Source organism: Triturus cristatus, chromosome 1_1, assembly GCF_964204655.1.
Source record: "Triturus cristatus chromosome 1_1, aTriCri1.1, whole genome shotgun sequence".
Classification (NCBI taxonomy): domain Eukaryota; kingdom Metazoa; phylum Chordata; class Amphibia; order Caudata; family Salamandridae; genus Triturus; species Triturus cristatus.
Window position 1 is genome coordinate 585,596,888 of NC_140579.1, and position 18,577 is coordinate 585,615,464.

The window sequence follows — 18,577 nt, forward strand, 5'->3', positions numbered from 1 at the left end:
CAGGGTCAAGACTGATTTGCATATGCCTGGGTTCAAACTGGAATGGCATGGTGAGCGAAAAAAGGATGGATTTAGGCCCAGATCTCTGTACTGGGGTGAATGTATGACATTGTTCTGCATTCTGTCCATAAACTGTTATTTTTGCATTTGTCACACCGAGTGGGATGAATATGCCCAGACGTGGGTCCCGTGATCTCCATGCCACTGGAATCAAGCTATCCTGGTTGAAGAGGGGTGAAACCCCGAAACCGGTCATAGGATGCTTGCTTCCAGTCTAGGGAGGCCCTGGTTTGGCAGTTCGGGCTGGACTGTTCCCATGAGGCACAGGGTCAAGACAGATTTGCATATGGCTGGGTTCAAACTGGAATGGCATGGTGAGCAAAAAACAATGGATTTAGGCCCAGATCTCTGTACTGGGGTGAATGTATGACATTGTTCTGCATTCTGTCTATCTGTTGTTGTTTTTGCATTTGTCATCCCGAGTGGGACTTGTATGCCCAGACGTGGGTCCCGTGCTTTCCATGCCACTGGAATCAAGCTATCCTGGCAGAAGAGGGGTGAATCCCCGAAACCGGTCCTAGGATGCATGTTTTCAGTCTAGGGAGGACCTGGATTGACAGTTCGGGCTGGACTGTTCCCAGGAGGCACAGGGTCAAGACTTATTTGCATATGGCTGGGTTCAGATTGGAATGGCATGATGTGCAAGAAAATGATGGATTTAGGCTCAGATCTCTGTACTGGGGTGAATGTATGACATTGTTCTGCATTCTGTCCATCAACTGTTGTTTTTGCACTTGTCACCCCGAGTGGGACGGATATGCCCAGACGTGGGTCCCGTGCTCTCCATGCCACTGGAATCAAGCTATCCTGGCTGAAGACTGGTGAAACCCTGAAAACGGTCCTTGGATGCTTGTTTCCGATCTAGGAAGGACCTGGCTTGGCAGTTCGGGCTGGACTGTTCCCATGAGGCACAGGGTCAAGACTGATTTGCATATGGCTGGGTTCAAACTGGAATGGCATGGTGAACAAAAAAACTATGAACTTAGGCCCAGATCTCTGTACTGGGGCGGGTGAATGTATGACATTTTTCTGCATTCTGTCCATCAACTGTTGTTTTTGCATTTGTCACCCCGAGTGGGACGGGTATGCCCAGACATGGGTCCCGTGCTCTCCATGCCACTGGAATCAAGCTATCTTGGCTGAAGAGGGGTGAAGCCCCTAAACTGAACCTAGGATGCTTGTTTCCAGTCTAGGAAGGACCTGGCTTGGGAGTTCAGGCTGGACTGTTCCCATGAGGCACAGGGTCAAGACTGATTTGCATATGGCTTGGTTCAGACTGGAATGGCATGGTGAGCAAAAAAACGATGGATTTAGGCCCAGATCTCTGTACTGGGGCGAATGTATGACATTGTTCTGCATTCTCTCCATCAACTGTTGTTTTTACAGTTGTCATCCAGAGTGGGACGGGTATACCCAGACGTGGGTCCTGTGCTCTCCATGCCACTGGAATCAAGCTATCCTGGCTGAAGAGGGGTGAAACCCTAAAACCGGTCCTAGGATGCTTGTTTCCAATCTAGGGAGGACCTGGCTTGGCAGTTCAGGCTGGACTGTTCCCAAGAGGCACAGGGTCAAGACTGATTTGCATATGCCTGGGTTCAAACTGGAATGGCATGGTGAGCGAAAAAAGGATGGATTTAGGCCCAGATCTCTGTACTGGGGTGAATGTATGACATTGTTCTGCATTCTGTCCATAAACTGTTATTTTTGCATTTGTCACACCGAGTGGGATGAATATGCCCAGACGTGGGTCCCGTGATCTCCATGCCACTGGAATCAAGCTATCCTGGTTGAAGAGGGGTGAAACCCCGAAATCGGTCATAGGATGCTTGCTTCCAGTCTAGGGAGGCCCTGGTTTGGCAGTTCGGGCTGGACTGTTCCCATGAGGCACAGGGTCAAGACAGATTTGCATATGGCTGGGTTCAAACTGGAATGGCATGGTGAGCAAAAAACAATGGATTTAGGCCCAGATCTCTGTACTGGGGTGAATGTATGACATTGTTCTGCATTCTGTCTATCTGTTGTTGTTTTTGCATTTGTCATCCCGAGTGGGACTTGTATGCCCAGACGTGGGTCCCCTGCTTTCCATGCCACTGGAATCAAGCTATCCTGGCTGAAGAGGGGTGAATCCCCGAAACCGGTCCTAGGATGCATGTTTTCAGTCTAGGGAGGACCTGGATTGACAGTTCGGGCTGGACTGTTCCCAGGAGGCACAGGGTCAAGACTTATTTGCATATGGCTGGGTTCAGATTGGAATGGCATGATGTGCAAGAAAATGATGGATTTAGGCTCAGATCTCTGTACTGGGGTGAATGTATGACATTGTTCTGCATTCTGTCCATCAACTGTTGTTTTTGCACTTGTCACCCCGAGTGGGACGGATATGCCCAGACGTGGGTCCCGTGCTCTCCATGCCACTGGAATCAAGCTATCCTGGCTGAAGAGGGGTGAAACCCCGAAACCGGTCCTAGGATGCTTGTTTCCAGTCTAGGGAGGACATGGCTAGGCAGTTTGTGCTGGACTGTTCCCATGAGGCATAGGGTCGAGACTTATTTGCATATGTCTGGGTTCAAACTGGAATGGCATGGTGAGCAAAAAAACGATGGATTTATGCCCAGATCTCTGTACTGGGTTGAATGTATGACATTGTTTTGCATTCTGTCCATCAACTGTTGTTTTTGCATTTGTCACCCCGATTGGGACGGGTATGCCCAGACGCGGGTCCCGTGCTCTCCATGCAACTGGAATCAAGCTATCGTGGCTAAAGATGGGTGAAACCCCGAAAGCGGTACTAGGATGCTTTTTTCCAGTCTAGGGAGGACCTGGCTTGGCAATTTGGTGCTGGACTGTTCCAATGAGGCACAGGGTCAAAACTGATTTGCATATGGCTGGGTTCAGACAGGAATGGCAAGGTGTGAAAAAAATTATGGATTTAGGCCCAGATCTCTGTACTGGGGTGAATGTATGACATTGTTCTGCATTCTGTCCATCAACTGTTGTTTTTGCATTTGTCACCCCGAGTGGGACGGATATGAACAGACGTGGGTCCCGTGCTCTCCATGCCACTGGAATCAAGCTAACCTGGCTGAAGAGGGGTGAATCCGCGAAACCGGTCCTAGGATGCTTGTTTCCAGTCTAGGGAGGACCTGGCTTGGCAGTTCGGGCTGGACTGTTCCCATGAGGCACAGGGTCAAGGTTAATTTGCATATGGCTGGGTTCAGACTGGAATGGCATGGTGAGCAAAAAAATGATGGATTTAGCACCAGATCTCTGTACTGGGGCGAATGTATGACATTGTTCTGCATCCTATCCATCAACTGTTGTTTTTGCATTTTTCACCCCGAGTGGCTCGGGTATGCCCAGACATGGGTCCCGTGCTCTCCATGCCACTGGAATCAAGCTATCTTGGCTGAAGAGGGGTGAAGCCCCTTAACCGATCCTAGGATGCTTGTTTCCAGTCTAGGAAGGACCTGGCTTAGCAGTTCGGGCTGGACTGCTCCCATGAGACACAGGGTCAAGACTGATTAGCATATGGCCGGGTTTAAACTGGAATAGCATGGTGAGCCGAAAAATGATGGATTTAGGCCCAGATCTCTGTACTGGGGTGAATGTATGACATTGTTCTGCATTCTGTCCATCAACTGTTGTTTTTGCATTTGTCACCCCGAGTGGGACGGGTATGCCCAGACGTGGGTCCTGTGCTCTCCATGCCACTGGAATCAAGCTATCCTGGCTGAAGAGGGGTGAAACCCCGAAACCGGTCCTAGGATGCTTGTTTCTAGTCTAGGGAGGACCTGGCTTGGCAGTTCGGGCTGGACTGTTCCCATGAGGCACAGGGTCAAGATTGATTTGCATATGGCTGAGTTCAAACTGGAATGGCAAGGTGAGCAAAAAACACTATTGATTTAGGCCCAGATCTCTGTACTGGGGTGAATGTATGACATTGTTCTGCATTCTGTCCATCAACTGTTGTTTTTGCAGTTGTCACCCCGAGTGGGACGGGTATACCCAGACGTGGGTACCTTGCTCTCCATGCCACTGGAATCAAGCTATCCTTTCTCAATAGGGGTGAAACCCCAAAACCGGTCCTAGGATGCTTTTTTCCAGTCTAGGGAGGACCTGGCTAGGCAGTTCGGGCTGGACTGTTCCCGTGAGGCACAGGGTCAAGATTGATTTACATATGGCTGGGTACAAACTGGAATGTCATGGTGAACAAAAAAACTATGGATTTAGGCCCAGATCTCTGTACTGGGGTGAATGTATGACATTGCTCTGCATTCTGTCCATCAACTGAAGTTTTTGCATTTGTCACCCCGAGTGGGACGGGATTGCCCAGACGTGGGTCCCGTGCTCTCCATGCCACTGGAATCAAGCTATCCTGGCTGAAGATGGGTGAAGCCCCAAAACCGATCCTAGGATGCTTATTTCCAGTCTAGGAAGGACCTGGCTTGGGAGTTCGGGCTGGACTATTCCCATGAGGCACAGGGTCAAGACTGATTTGCATATGGCTGGGTTCAAACTGGAATGGCATGGTGTGCAAAAAAACGATGGATTTTAGCCCAGATCTCTGTACTGGGGTGAATGTATGACATTGTTCTGCATTCTGTCCATCAACTGTTGTTTTTGCATTTGTCACCCTGAGTGGGACAGGTATGCCCAGACGTGGGTCCCGTGCTCTCCATGCCACTGGAATCATGCTATCCTGACTGAAGAGGGGTGAATCCCCAAAACCAGTCCTAGGATGCTTGTTTCCAGTCTAGGGAGGACCTGGCTTGGCAGTTCAGGCTGGACTGTTCCCATGAGGCACAGGGTCAAGACTGATTTGCATATGGCTGGGTTCAAACTGGAATGGCATTGTGAGTAAAAAAACAATGGATTTAGACCCAGATCTCTGTACTGGGGTTAATGTATGACATTGTTCTGCATTCTGTCTATCTGTTGTTGTTTTTGCATTTGTCAGCCCGAGTGGGACGGGTATGCCCAGACGTGGGTCCTGTGCCCTCCATGCCACTGGAATCAAGCTATCCTGGCTAAAGATAGATGAAACCCCGAAACCGGTCCTAGGATTCTTGTTTCCAGTCTACGGTCGACCTGGCTTGGCAGTTCGGGCTGGTCTGTTCCCAGGAGGCACAGGGTCAAGACTGATTTACATATGGCTGGGTTCAACCTGGAATGGCATGGTGTGCAAAAAAACGATGGATTTAGGCCCTGATCTCTGTACTGGGGTGAATGTATGACATTGTTCTGCATTCTGTCCATCAACTGTTGTTTTTGCATTTGTCACCCCGAGTGGGACAGGTGTGCCCATATGTGGGTCCCGTGCTCTCCATGACACTGGAATCAACCTATCCTTTGTGAAGAGGGGTGAAACCCCAAAACCGGTCCTAGGATACTTGTTTCCAGCCTAGGGAGGACCTGGCTTGGCAGTTCGGGCTGGACTGTTCTCATGAGAAGCAGGGTCAAGATTGATTTGCATATGGCTGGGTTCAAACTGGAATGGCATGGTGAACAAAAAAATGATGGATTTAGGCCCAGATCTCTAAACTGGGGTGAATGTATGACATTGTTCTGCATTCTGTCCTTCAACTGAAATTTTTGCATTTGTCACCCCGAGTGAGACGGGTATGCCCAGACGTGGGTCCTGTGCTCTCCAACCCACTAAAATCAAGCTATCCTGGCTAAAGATGGGTGAAACCCCGAAACCAGTCCTAGGATTCTTGTTTCCAGTCTAGGGACGACCTGGCTTGGCAGTTCGGGCTGGTCTGTTCCCAGGAGGCACAGGGTCAAGACTGATTTGCAAATGGCTGGGTTCAAACTGGAACGGCATGGTGCGCAAAAAAACGATGGATTTAGGCCCAGATCTCTGTACTGGGGTGAACGTATGACATTGTTCGGCATTCTGTCCATCAACTGTTGTTTTTGCATTTGTCAGCCCGAGGGGGACAGGTATGCCCAGACGTGGGTCCCGTGCTCTCCATGCCACTGGAATCAAGCTATCCTGGCTGAAGACTGGTGAAACCCCAAAAATGGTCCTAGGATGCTTGTTTCCAATCTAGGAAGGACCTGGCTTGGCAGTTCGGGCTGGACTGTTCCCATGAGGCACACGGTCAAGACTGATTTGCATATGGCTGGGTTCAAACTGGAATGGCATGATGAGCAAAAAAAGATAGATTTATGGCCAGATCTCTGTACTGGGGTGAATGTATGAGTTGGTTCTGCATTCTGTCCATCAACTGTTGTTTTTGCATTTGTCACCCCGAGTGGGACGGGTATGCCCAGACGTGGGTCACGTGCTCTCCATGCCACTGGAATCAAGCTATCCTGGCTGAAGAGGGGTGAAGCCCCTAAACCGATCCTAGGATGCTTGTTTCCAGTCTAGGAAGGACATGGCTTGGGAGATCAGGCTGGACTGTTCCCATGAGGCACAGGGTCAAGACTGATTTGCATATGGCTGGGTTCAAACTGGAATGTCATGGTAACCAAAAAAACTATGGATTTAGGCCCAGATCTCTGTAATGGGGTGAATGTATGACATTGTTCTGCATTCTGTCCATCAACTGTTATTTTTGCATTTGTCACCCCGAGTGGGTTGAATATGCCCAGACCTGGGTCCCGTGCTCTCCATGCCAAAGGAATCAAGCTATCCTGGTTGAAGAGGGGTGAAACCCCGAAACCGGTACTAGGATGCTTGTTTTCAGTCTAGGGAAGACCTGGCTTGGCAGTTCGGGCTGGACTGTTCTCATGAGGCACAGGGTCAAGACTGATTTGCATATGGCTGGTTCAAACTGGAATGGCATGGTGAGCAAAAAACAATGGATTTAGGCCCAGATCTCTGTACTGGGGTGAATGTATGACATTGTTCTGTATTTTGTCCATCAACTGTTGTTTTTGCATTTGTAACCCCGAGTGGGACAGATATGCCCAGATGTGGGTCCCGAGCTCTCCATGCCACTAGAATCATGCTATCCTGGCTGAAGAGGGGTGAATCCCCGAAACCAGTCCTAGGATGCTTGTTTCCAGTCTAGGAAGGACCTGGCTTGGGAGTTCAGGCTGGAATGTTCCCATGAGGCACAAGGTCAAGACTGATTTGCATATGGCTGGGTTCAAACTGGAATGGCATGGTGAGCAAAAAACAATGGATTTAGGCCCAGATCTCTGTACTGGGGTGAATGTATGACATTGTTCTGCATTCTGTCCATCAACAATTGTTTTTGCATTTGTCACCCCGAGTGGGACGGGTATGCCCAGATGTGGGTCCCGTGCTCTCCATGCCACTGGAATCAAGCTATCCTGGCTGAAGAGGGGTGAAACCCCAAAACCGGTCCTAGGATGCTTCTTTCTAGTCTAGGGAGGACCTGGCTTGGCAGTTCGGGCTGGACTGTTCCCATGAGGCACATGGTCAAGATTGATTTGCATATGGCTGGGTTCAAACTGGAATGGCATGGTGAGCAAAAAACACTATGATTTTAGGCCCAGATCTCTGTACTGGGGTGAATGTATGACATTGTTCTGCATTCTGTCCATCAACTGTTATTTTTGCATTTGTCACCCCGAGTGGGACGGGTATGCCCTGACGTGGGTCCTGTGCTCTCCATGCCACTGGAATCAAGCTATCCTGGCTGAAGAGGGGTGAAACCCTGAAACCAGTCCTAGGATGCTTGTTTCCAATCTAGGGAGGACCTGGCTTGGCAGTTCAGGCTGGACTGTTCCCAAGAGGCACAGGGTAAAGACTGATTTGCATATGGCTGGGTTCAAACTGGAATGGCATGGTGAGCGAAAAAATGATGGATTTAGGCCCAGATCTCTGTACTGGGGTGAATGTATGACATTGTTCTGCATTCTGTCCATCAACTGGTATTTTTGCATTTGTCCCCCCGAGTGGGACGGGTATGCCCAGACGCGGGTCCCGTGCACTTCATGCCACCGGAATCAAGCTATCCTGGCTGAAGAGGGGTGAAACCCTGAAAATGGTCCCAGGACTCTTGTTTCCAGTCTAGGGATGACTTGGCTTGGCAGTTCAGGCTGGTCTGTTCCCTGGAGGCACAGGGTCAAGACTGATTTGCATATGGCTGGGTTCAAACTAGAATGGCATGGTGCGGAAAAAAACCGATGGATTTAGGCCCACATCTCTGTACTGGGGTGAATGTGTGACATTGTTCTGCATTCTCTCCATCAACTGTTTTTTTTGCATTTGTCACCCCGAGTGGGACAGGTGTGCCCAGACGTGGGTCCCGTGCTCTCCATGCCACTGGAATCAAGCTATCCTGGCTGAAGACTGGTGAAACCCCGAAAACGGTCCTTGGATGCTTGTTTCCGATCTAGGAAGGACCTGGCTTGGCAGTTCGGGCTGGACTGTTCCCATGAGGCACAGGGTCAAGACTGATTTGCATATGGCTGGGTTCAAACTGGAATGGCATGGTGAGCAAAAAAACGATGGATTTAGGCCCAAATCTCTGTACTGGGGGGGGGGGGGGGTGAATGTATGACATTGTTCTGCATTCTGTCCATCAACTGCTGTGTTTGCATTTGTCAGCCCGAGTGGGACAGGTATGCCGAGACGTTTGTCCCGTGCTCTCCATGCCACTGGAATCATGCTATCTTGGCTGAAGATGGATGAATCCGCGAAACCAGTCCTAGGATGCTTGTTTCCAGTCTAGGGAGGACCTGGCTTAGCAGTTCGGGCTGGACTGCTCCCATGAGGCACAGGGTCAAGACTGATTAGCATATGGCCGGGTTTAAACTGGAATAGCATGGTAAGCCAAAAAATGATGGATTTAGGCCCAGATCTCTGTACTGGGGTGAATCAATGACATTGTTCTGCATTCTGTCCATCAACTGTTTTTGCATTTGTCACCCCGAGTGGGACGGGTATGCCCAGACATGGGTCCCGTGCTCTCCATGCCACTGGAATCAAGCTATCCTGGCTGAAGAGGGGTGAAGCCGCTAAACTGATCCTAGGATGCTTGTTTCCAGTCTAGGAAGGACCTGGCTTGGGAGTTCGGGCTGGAATGTTCCAATGAGGCACATGGTCAAGACTGATTTGCATATGACTGGGTTCAAACTTGAATGGCATGGTGTGCAAAAAACAATGGATTTAGGCCCAGATCTCTGTACTGGGGTGAATGTATGACATTGTTCTGCATTCTGTCCTTCAGCTGTTGTTTTTGCATTTGTCACCCCGAGTGGGAGAGGTATGCCCAGACGTAGGTCCCGTGCTCTCCATGCCGCTGGAATCAAACTATCCTGACTGAAGAGGGGTGAAACACCGAAAATGGTCCTAGGATGCTTGTTTCCAGTCTAGGGAAAACCTGGCTTGGCAGTTCGGGCTGCACTGTTCCCATGAGGCACAGGGTCAAGACTGATTTGCATGTGGCTGGGTTCAAAGTGGAATGTCATGGTGATCAAAAAAACTATGGATTTAGGCCCAGATCTCTGTACTGGGGTGAATGTATGACATTGTTCTGCATTCTGTCCATCAACTGAAGTTTTTGTATTTGTCACCCCGAGTGGGACGGGTATGCCCAGACGTGGGTCCCGTGCTCTCCATGCCACTGGAATCAAGCTATCCTGGCTGAAGAGTGGTGAAACCCCGAAAGCGGTCCTAGGATGCTTTTTTCCAGTCTAGGGAGGACCTGGCTTGGCAATTTGGTGCTGGACTGTTCCAATGAGGCACAGGGTCAAAACTGATTTGCATATGGCTGGATTCAGACAGGAATGGCAAGGTGTGAAAAAAATTATGGATTTAGGCCCAGATCTCTGTACTGGGGTGAATGTATGACATTGTTCTGCATTCTGTCCATCAACTGTTGTTTTTGCATTTGTCACCCCGAGTGGGACGGATATGAACAGACGTGGGTCCCGTGCTCTCCATGCCACTGGAATCAAGCTAACCTGGCTGAAGAGGGGTGAATCCGCGAAACCGGTCCTAGGATGCTTGTTTCCAGTCTAGGGAGGACCTGGCTTGGCAGTTCGGGCTGGACTGTTCCCATGAGGCACAGGGTCAAGGTTAATTTGCATATGGCTGGGTTCAGACTGGAATGGCATGGTGAGCAAAAAAATGATGGATTTAGCACCAGATCTCTGTACTGGGGCGAATGTATGACATTGTTCTGCATTCTATCCATCAACTGTTGTTTTTGCATTTTTCACCCCGAGTGGCTCGGGTATGCCCAGACATGGGTCCCGTGCTCTCCATGCCACTGGAATCAAGCTATCTTGGCTGAAGAGGGGTGAAGCCCCTTAACCGATCCTAGGATGCTTGTTTCCAGTCTAGGAAGGACCTGGCTTGGGAGTTCAGGCTGGACTGTTCCCATGAGGCACAGGGTCAAGGCTGATTTGCATATGGCTGGGTTCAGACTGGAATGGCATGGTGAGCAAACAAATGATGGATTTAGGCCCAGATCTCTGTACTGGGGCGAACGTATGACATTGTTCTGCATTCTGTCCATCAACTGCTGTGTTTGCATTTGTCACCCCGAGTGGGACAGGTATGCCGAGACGTGGGTCCCGTGCTCTCCATGCCACTGGAATCATGCTGTCCTGGCTGAAGAGGGATGAATCCGCGAAATCAGTCCTAGGATGCTTGTTTCCAGTCTAGGGAGGACCTGGCTTAGCAGTTCGGGCTGGACTGCTCCCATGAGACACAGGGTCAAGACTGATTAGCATATGGCCGGGTTTAAACTGGAATAGCATGGTGAGCCAAAAAATGATGGATTTAGGCCCAGATCTCTGTACTGGGTTGAATGTGTGACATTGTTTTGCATTCTGTCCATCAACTGTTGTTTTTGCATTTGTCACCCCGATTGGGATAGGTATGCCCAGACGCGGGTCCCGTGCTCTCCATGCAACTGGAATCAAGCTATCGTGGCTAAAGATGGGTGAAACCCCGAAACCGGTCCTAGGATGCTTTTTTCCAGTCTAGGGAGGACCTGGCTTGGCAATTTGGTGCTGGACTGTTCCAATGAGGCACAGGGTCAAGACTGATTTGCATATGGCTGGGTTCAGACAGGAATGGCAAGGTGTGGAAAAAAATGATGGATTTAGGCCCAGATCTCTGTACTGGGGTGAATGTATGACATTGTTCTGCATTCTGTCCATCAACTGTTGTTTTTGCATTTGTCACCCCGAGTGGGACGGATATGAACAGACGTGGGTCCCGTGCTCTCCATGCCACTGGAATCAAGCTAACCTGGCTGAAGAGGGGTGAATCCGCGAAACCGGTCCTAGGATGCTTGTTTCCAGTCTAGGGAGGACCTGGCTTGGCAGTTCGGGCTGGACTGTTCCCATGAGGCACAGGGTCAAGGTTAATTTGCATATGGCTGGGTTCAGACTGGAATGGCATGGTGAGCAAAAAAACGATGGATTTAGCACCAGATCTCTGTACTGGGGCGAATGTATGACATTGTTCTGCATTCTGTCCATCAACTGTTGTGTTTGCATTTGTCACCCTGAGTGGGACAGGTATGCCCAGACGTGGGTCCCGTGCTCTCCATGCCACTGGAATCATGCTATACTGGCTGAAGAGGGGTGAATCCGCGAAACCGGTCCTAGGATGCTTGTTTCCAGTCTAGGGAGGACCTGGCTTGGCAGTTCGGGCTGGACTGCTCCCATGAGGCACAGGGTCAAGACTGATTTGCATATGGCTGGGTTCAAACTGGAATGGCATGGTGAGCAAACAAATGATGGATTTAGGCCCAGATCTCTGTACTGGGGTGAATTTATGACATTGTTCTGCATCCTATCCATCAACTGTTGTTTTTGCATTTTTCACCCCGAGTGGCACGGGTATGCCCAGACATGGGTCCTGTGCTCTCCATGCCACTGGAATCAAGCTATCTTGGCTGAAGAGGGGTGAAGCCCCTAAACCGATCCTAGGATGCTTGTTTCCAGTCTAGGAAGGACCTGGCTTGGGAGTTCAGGCTGGACTGTTCCCATGAGGCACAGGGTCAAGACTGATTTGCATATGGCTGGGTTCAGACTGGAATGGCATGGTGAGCAAACAAATGATGGATTTAGGCCCAGATCTCTGTACTGGGGCGAACGTATGACATTGTTCTGCATTCTGTCCATCAACTGTTGTTTTTGCATTTGTCACCCTGAGTGGGACAGGTATGCCCAGACGTGGGTCCCGTGCTCTCCATGCCACTGGAATCATGCTATCCTGACTGAAGAGGGATGAATCCGCGAAATCAGTCCTAGGATGCTTGTTTCCAGTCTAGGGAGGACCTGGCTTGGCAGTTCAGGCTGGACTGTTCCCATGAGGCACAGGGTCAAGACTGATTTGCATATGGCTGGGTTCAAACTGGAATGGCATTGTGAGTAAAAAAACAATGGATTTAGACCCAGATCTCTGTACTGGGGTTAATGTATGACATTGTTCTGCATTCTGTCTATCTGTTGTTGTTTCTGCATTTGTCAGCCCGAGTGGGACGGGTATGCCCAGACGTGGGTCCTGTGGGTTCAAACTGGAACGGCATGGTGCGCAAAAAAACGATGGATTTAGGCCCAGATCTCTGTACTGGGGTGAACGTATGACATTGTTCTGCATTCTGTCCATCAACTGTTGTTTTTGCATTTGTCAGCCCGAGGGGGACAGGTATGCCCAGACGTGGGTCCCGTGCTCTCCATGCCACTGGAATCAAGCTATCCTGGCTGAAGACTGGTGAAACCCCAAAAATGGTCCTAGGATGCTTGTTTCCAATCTAGGAAGGACCTGGCTTGGCAGTTCGGGCTGGACTGTTCCCATGAGGCACACGGTCAAGACTGATTTGCATATGGCTGGGTTCAAACTAGAATGGCATGATGAGCAAAAAAAGATAGATTTATGGCCAGATCTCTGTACTGGGGTGAATGTATGAGTTGGTTCTGCATTCTGTCCATCAACTGTTGTTTTTGCATTTGTCACCCCGAGTGGGACGGGTATGCCCAGACGTGGGTCCCGTGCTCTCCATGCCACTGGAATCAAGCTATCCTGGCTGAAGAGGGGTGAAGCCCCTAAACCGATCCTAGGATGCTTGTTTCCAGTCTAGGAAGGACATGGCTTGGGAGATCAGGCTGGACTGTTCCCATGAGGCACAGGGTCAAGACTGATTTGCATATGGCTGGGTTCAAACTGGAATGTCATGGTAAACAAAAAAACTATGGATTTAGGCCCAGATCTCTGTAATGGGGTGAATGTATGACATTGTTCTGCATTCTGTCCATCAACTGTTATTTTTGCATTTGTCACCCCGAGTGGGTTGAATATGCCCAGACCTGGGTCCCGTGCTCTCCATGCCACTGGAATCAAGCTATCCTGGTTGAAGAGGCGTGAAACCCCGAAACCGGTACTAGGATGCTTGTTTTCAGTCTAGGGAAGAGCTGGCTTGGCAGTTCGGGCTGGACTGTTCTCATGAGGCACAGGGTCAAGACAGATTTGCATATGGCTGGGTTTAAACTGGAATGGCATGGTGAGCAAAAAACAATGGATTTAGGCCCAGATCTCTGTACTGGGGTGAATGTATGACATTGTTCTGTATTTTGTCCATCAACTGTTGTTTTTGCATTTGTAACCCCGAGTGGGACAGATATGCCCAGATGTGGGTCCCGAGCTCTCCATGCCACTGGAATCATGCTATCCTGGCTGAAGAGGGGTGAATCCCCGAAACCAGTCCTAGGATGCTTGTTTTCAGTCTATGGAGGACCTGGCTTGGCAGTTCGGGCTGGGCTGTTCCCATAAGGCACAGTGTCAAGGCTGATTTGCATATGGCTGGGTTCAAACTGGAAGAGCATGGTGAGCCAAAAAATGATGGATTTAGGCCCAGATCTCTGTACTGGGGTGAATGTATGACATTGTTCTGCATTCTGTCCATCAACTGTTATTTTTGCATTTGTCACCCCGAGTGGGACGGGTATGCCCTGACGTGGGTCCTGTGCTCTCCATGCCACTGGAATCAAGCTATCCTGGCTGAAGAGGGGTGAAACCCTGAAACCAGTCCTAGGATGCTTGTTTCCAATCTAGGGAGGACCTGGCTTGGCAGTTCAGGCTGGACTGTTCCCAAGAGGCACAGGGTAAAGACTGATTTGCATATAGCTGGGTTCAAACTGGAATGGCATGGTGAGCGAAAAAATGATGGATTTAGGCCCAGATCTCTGTACTGGGGTGAATGTATGACATTGTTCTGCATTCTGTCCATCAACTGGTATTTTTGCATTTGTCACCCCGAGTGGGACGGGTATGCCCAGACGTGGGTCCCGTGCTCTTCATGCCACCGGAATCAAGCTATCCTGGCTGAAGAGGGGTGAAACCCTGAAAATGGTCCCAGGACTCTTGTTTCCAGTCTAGGGATGACTTGGCTTGGCAGTTCAGGCTGGTCTGTTCCCTGGAGGCACAGGGTCAAGACTGATTTGCATATGGCTGGGTTCAAACTAGAATGGCATGGTGCGGAAAAAAACGATGGATTTTGGCCCAGATCTCTGTACTGGGGTGAATGTGTGACATTGTTCTGCATTCTCTCCATCAACTGTTTTTTTTGCATTTGTCACCCCGAGTGGGACAGGTATGCCCAGACGTGGGTCCCGTGCTCTCCATGCCACTGGAATCAAGCTATCCTGGCTGAAGACTGGTGAAACCCCGAAAACGGTCCTTGGATGCTTGTTTCCGATCTAGGAAGGACCTGGCTTGGCAGTTCAGGCTGGACTGTTCCCATGAGGCACAGGGTCAAGACTGATTTGCATATGGCTGGGTTCAAACTGGAATGGCATGTTGAGCCAAAAAACAATGGATTTAGGCCCAAATCTCTGTACTGGGGGGGGGGGTGAATGTATGACATTGTTCTGCATTCTGTCCATCAACTGCTGTGTTTGCATTTGTCAGCCCGAGTGGGACAGGTATGCTGAGACGTTTGTCCCGTGCTCTCAATGCCACTGGAATCATGCTATCCTGGCTGAAGATGGATGAATCCGCGAAACCAGTCCTAGGATGCTTGTTTCCAGTCTAGGGAGGACCTGGCTTAGCAGTTCGGGCTGGACTGCTCCCATGAGGCACAGGGTCAAGACTGATTAGCATATGGCCGGGTTTAAACTGGAATAGCATGGTAAGCCAAAAAATGATGGATTTAGGCCCAGATCTCTGTACTGGGGTGAATCAATGACATTGTTCTGCATTCTGTCCATCAACTGTTTTTGCATTTGTCACCCCGAGTGGGACGGGTATGCCCAGACGTGGGTCCCGTGCTCTCCATGCCACTGGAATCAAGCTATCCTGGCTGAAGAGGGGTGAAGCCGCTAAACTGATCCTAGGATGCTTGTTTCCAGTCTAGGAAGGACCTGGCTTGGGAGTTCGGGCTGGAATGTTCCAATGAGGCACATGGTCAAGACTGATTTGCATATGACTGGGTTCAAACTGGAATGGCATGGTGTGCAAAAAATCAATGGATTTAGGCCCAGATCTCTGTACTGGGGTGAATGTATGACATTGTTCTGCATTCTGTCCTTCAGCTGTTGTTTTTGCATTTGTCACCCCGAGTGGGAGAGGTATGCCCAGACGTAGGTCCCGTGCTCTCCATGCCGCTGGAATCAAACTATCCTGACTGAAGAGGGGTGAAACACCGAAAATGGTCCTAGGATGCTTGTTTCCAGTCTAGGGAAAACCTGGCTTGGCAGTTCGGGCTGCACTGTTCCCATAAGGCACAGGGTCAAGACTGATTTGCATGTGGCTGGGTTCAAAGTGGAATGTCATGGTGATCAAAAAAACTATGGATTTAGGCCCAGATCTCTGTACTGGGGTGAATGTATGACATTGTTCTGCATTCTGTCCATCAACTGAAGTTTTTGTATTTGTCACCCCGAGTGGGACGGGTATGCCCAGACGTGGGTCCCGTGCTCTCCATGCCACTGGAATTATCCTGGCTGAAGAGTGGTGAAACCCCGAAAACTGTCCTAGGATGCTTGTTTCCAATCTAGGAAGGACCTGGCTTGGCAGTTCGGGCTGGACTGTTCTCATGAGAAGCAGGGTCAAGATTGATTTGCATATGGCTGGGTTCAAACTGGAATGGCATGGTGAACAAAAAAATGATGGATTTAGGCACAGATCTCTATACTGGGGTGAATGTATGACATTGTTCTGCATTCTGTCCATCAACTGAAGTTTTTGAATTTGTCACCCCGAGTGGGACGGATATGCCCAGACGTGGGTCCTGTGCCCTCCATGCCACTGAAATCAAGCTATCCTGGCCAAAGATGGGTGAAAGCCCGAAACCGGTCCTAGGATTCTTGTTTCCAGTCTACGGACGAACTGGCTTGGCAGTTAGGGCTGTCTCTTCCCAGGAGGCACAGGGTCAAGACTGATTTGCATATGGCTGGGTTCAAACTGGAATGGCATGGTGCGCAAAAAAACGATGGATTTAGGCCCTGATCTCTGTACTGGGGTGAATGTATGACATTGTTCTGCATTCTGTCCATCAACTGTTGTTTTTGCATTTGTCACCCCGAGTGGGACAGGTATGACCATACGTGGGTCCCGTGCTCTCCATGACACTGGAATCAACCTATCCCATGTGAAGAGGGGTGAAACCCCAAAACCGGTCCTAGGATACTTGTTTCCAGTCTAGGGAGGACCTGGCTTGGCAGTTCGGGCCGGACTGTTCTCATGAGAAGCAGGGTCAAGATTGATTTGCATATGGCTGGATTCAAACTGGAATGGCATGGTGAACAAAAAAATGATGGATTTAGGCCCAGATCTCTATACTGGGGTGAATGTATGACATTGTTCTGCATTCTGTCCTTCAACTGAAGTTTTTGCATCTGTCACCCCGAGTGGGACGGGTATGCCCAGACGTGGGTCCTGTGCTCTCCAACCCACTAGAATCAAGCTATCCTGGCTAAAGATGGGTGAAACCCCGAAACCAGTCCTAGGATTCTTGTTTCCAGTCTAGGGACGACCTGGCTTGGCAGTTCGGGCTGGTCTGTTCCCAGGAGGCACAGGGTCAAGACTGATTTGCATGTGGCTGGGTTCAAACAGGAATGGCATGGTGAGCAAAAAACACTATGGATTTAGGCCCAGATCTCTGTACTGGGGTGAATGTATGACATTGTTCTGCATTCTGTCCATCAACTGTTATTTTTGCATTTGTTACCCCGAGTGGTACGGGTATGCCCTGACGTGGGTCCTGTGCTCTCCATGCCACTGGAATCAAGCTATCCTGGCTGAAGAGGGGTGAAACCCTGAAACCGGTCCTAGGATGCTTGTTTCCAATCTAGGGAGGACCTGGCTTGGCAGTTCAGGCTGGACTGTTCCCAAGAGGCACAGGGTCAAGACTGATTTGCATATGGCTGGGTTCAAACTAGAATGGCATGGTGCGTAAAAAAAACGATGGATTTAGGCCCAGATCTCTGTACTGGGGTGAATGTGTGACATTGTTCTGCATTCTCTCCATCAACTGTTGTTTTTGCATTTGTCACCCCGAGTGGGACAGGTATGCCCAGACGTGGGTCCCGTGCTCTCCATGCCACTGGAATCAAGCTATCCTGGCTGAAGACTGGTGAAACCCCGAAAACGGTCCTTGGATGCTTGTTTCCGATCTAGGAAGGACCTGGCTTGGCAGTTCGGGCTGGACTGTTCCCATGAGGCACAGGGTCAAGACTGATTTGCATATGGCTGGGTTCAAACTGGAATGGCATGGTGAACAAAAAAACTATGAACTTAGGCCCAGATCTCTGTACTGGGGCGGGTGAATGTATGACATTTTTCTGCATTCTGTCCATCAACTGTTGTTTTTGCATTTGTCACCCCGAGTGGGATGGGTATGCCCAGACATGGGTCCCGTGCTCTCCATGCCACTGGAATCAAGCTATCTTGGCTGAAGAGGGGTGAAGCCCCTAAACTGATCCTAGGATGCTTGTTTCCAGTCTAGGAAGGACCTGGCTTGGGAGTTCAGGCTGGACTGTTCCCATGAGGCACAGGGTCAAGACTGATTTGCATATGGCTTGGTTCAGACTGGAATGGCATGGTGAGCAAAAAAACGATGGATTTAGGCCCAGATCTCTGTACTGGGGCGAATGTATGACATTGTTCTGCATTCTGTCCATCAACTGTTGTTTTTACAGTTGTCAACCAGAGTGGGACGGGTATACCCAGACGTGGGTCCTGTGTTCTCCATGCCACTGGAATCAAGCTATCCTGGCTGAAGAGGGGTGAAACCCTAAAACCGGTCCTAGGATGCTTGTTTCCAATCTAGGGAGGACCTGGCTTGGCAATTCAGGCTGGACTGTTCCCAAGAGGCACAGGGTCAAGACTGATTTGCATATGGCTGGGTTCAAACTGGAATGGCATGGTGAGCGAAAAAAGGATGGATTTAGGCCCAGATCTCTGTACTGGGGTGAATGTATGACATTGTTCTGCATTCTGTCCATCAACTGTTATTTTTGCATTTGTTACCCCGAGTGGTACGGGTATGCCCTGACGTGGGTCCTGTGCTCTCCATGCCACTGGAATCAAGCTATCCTGGCTGAAGAGGGGTGAAACCCTGAAACCGGTCCTAGG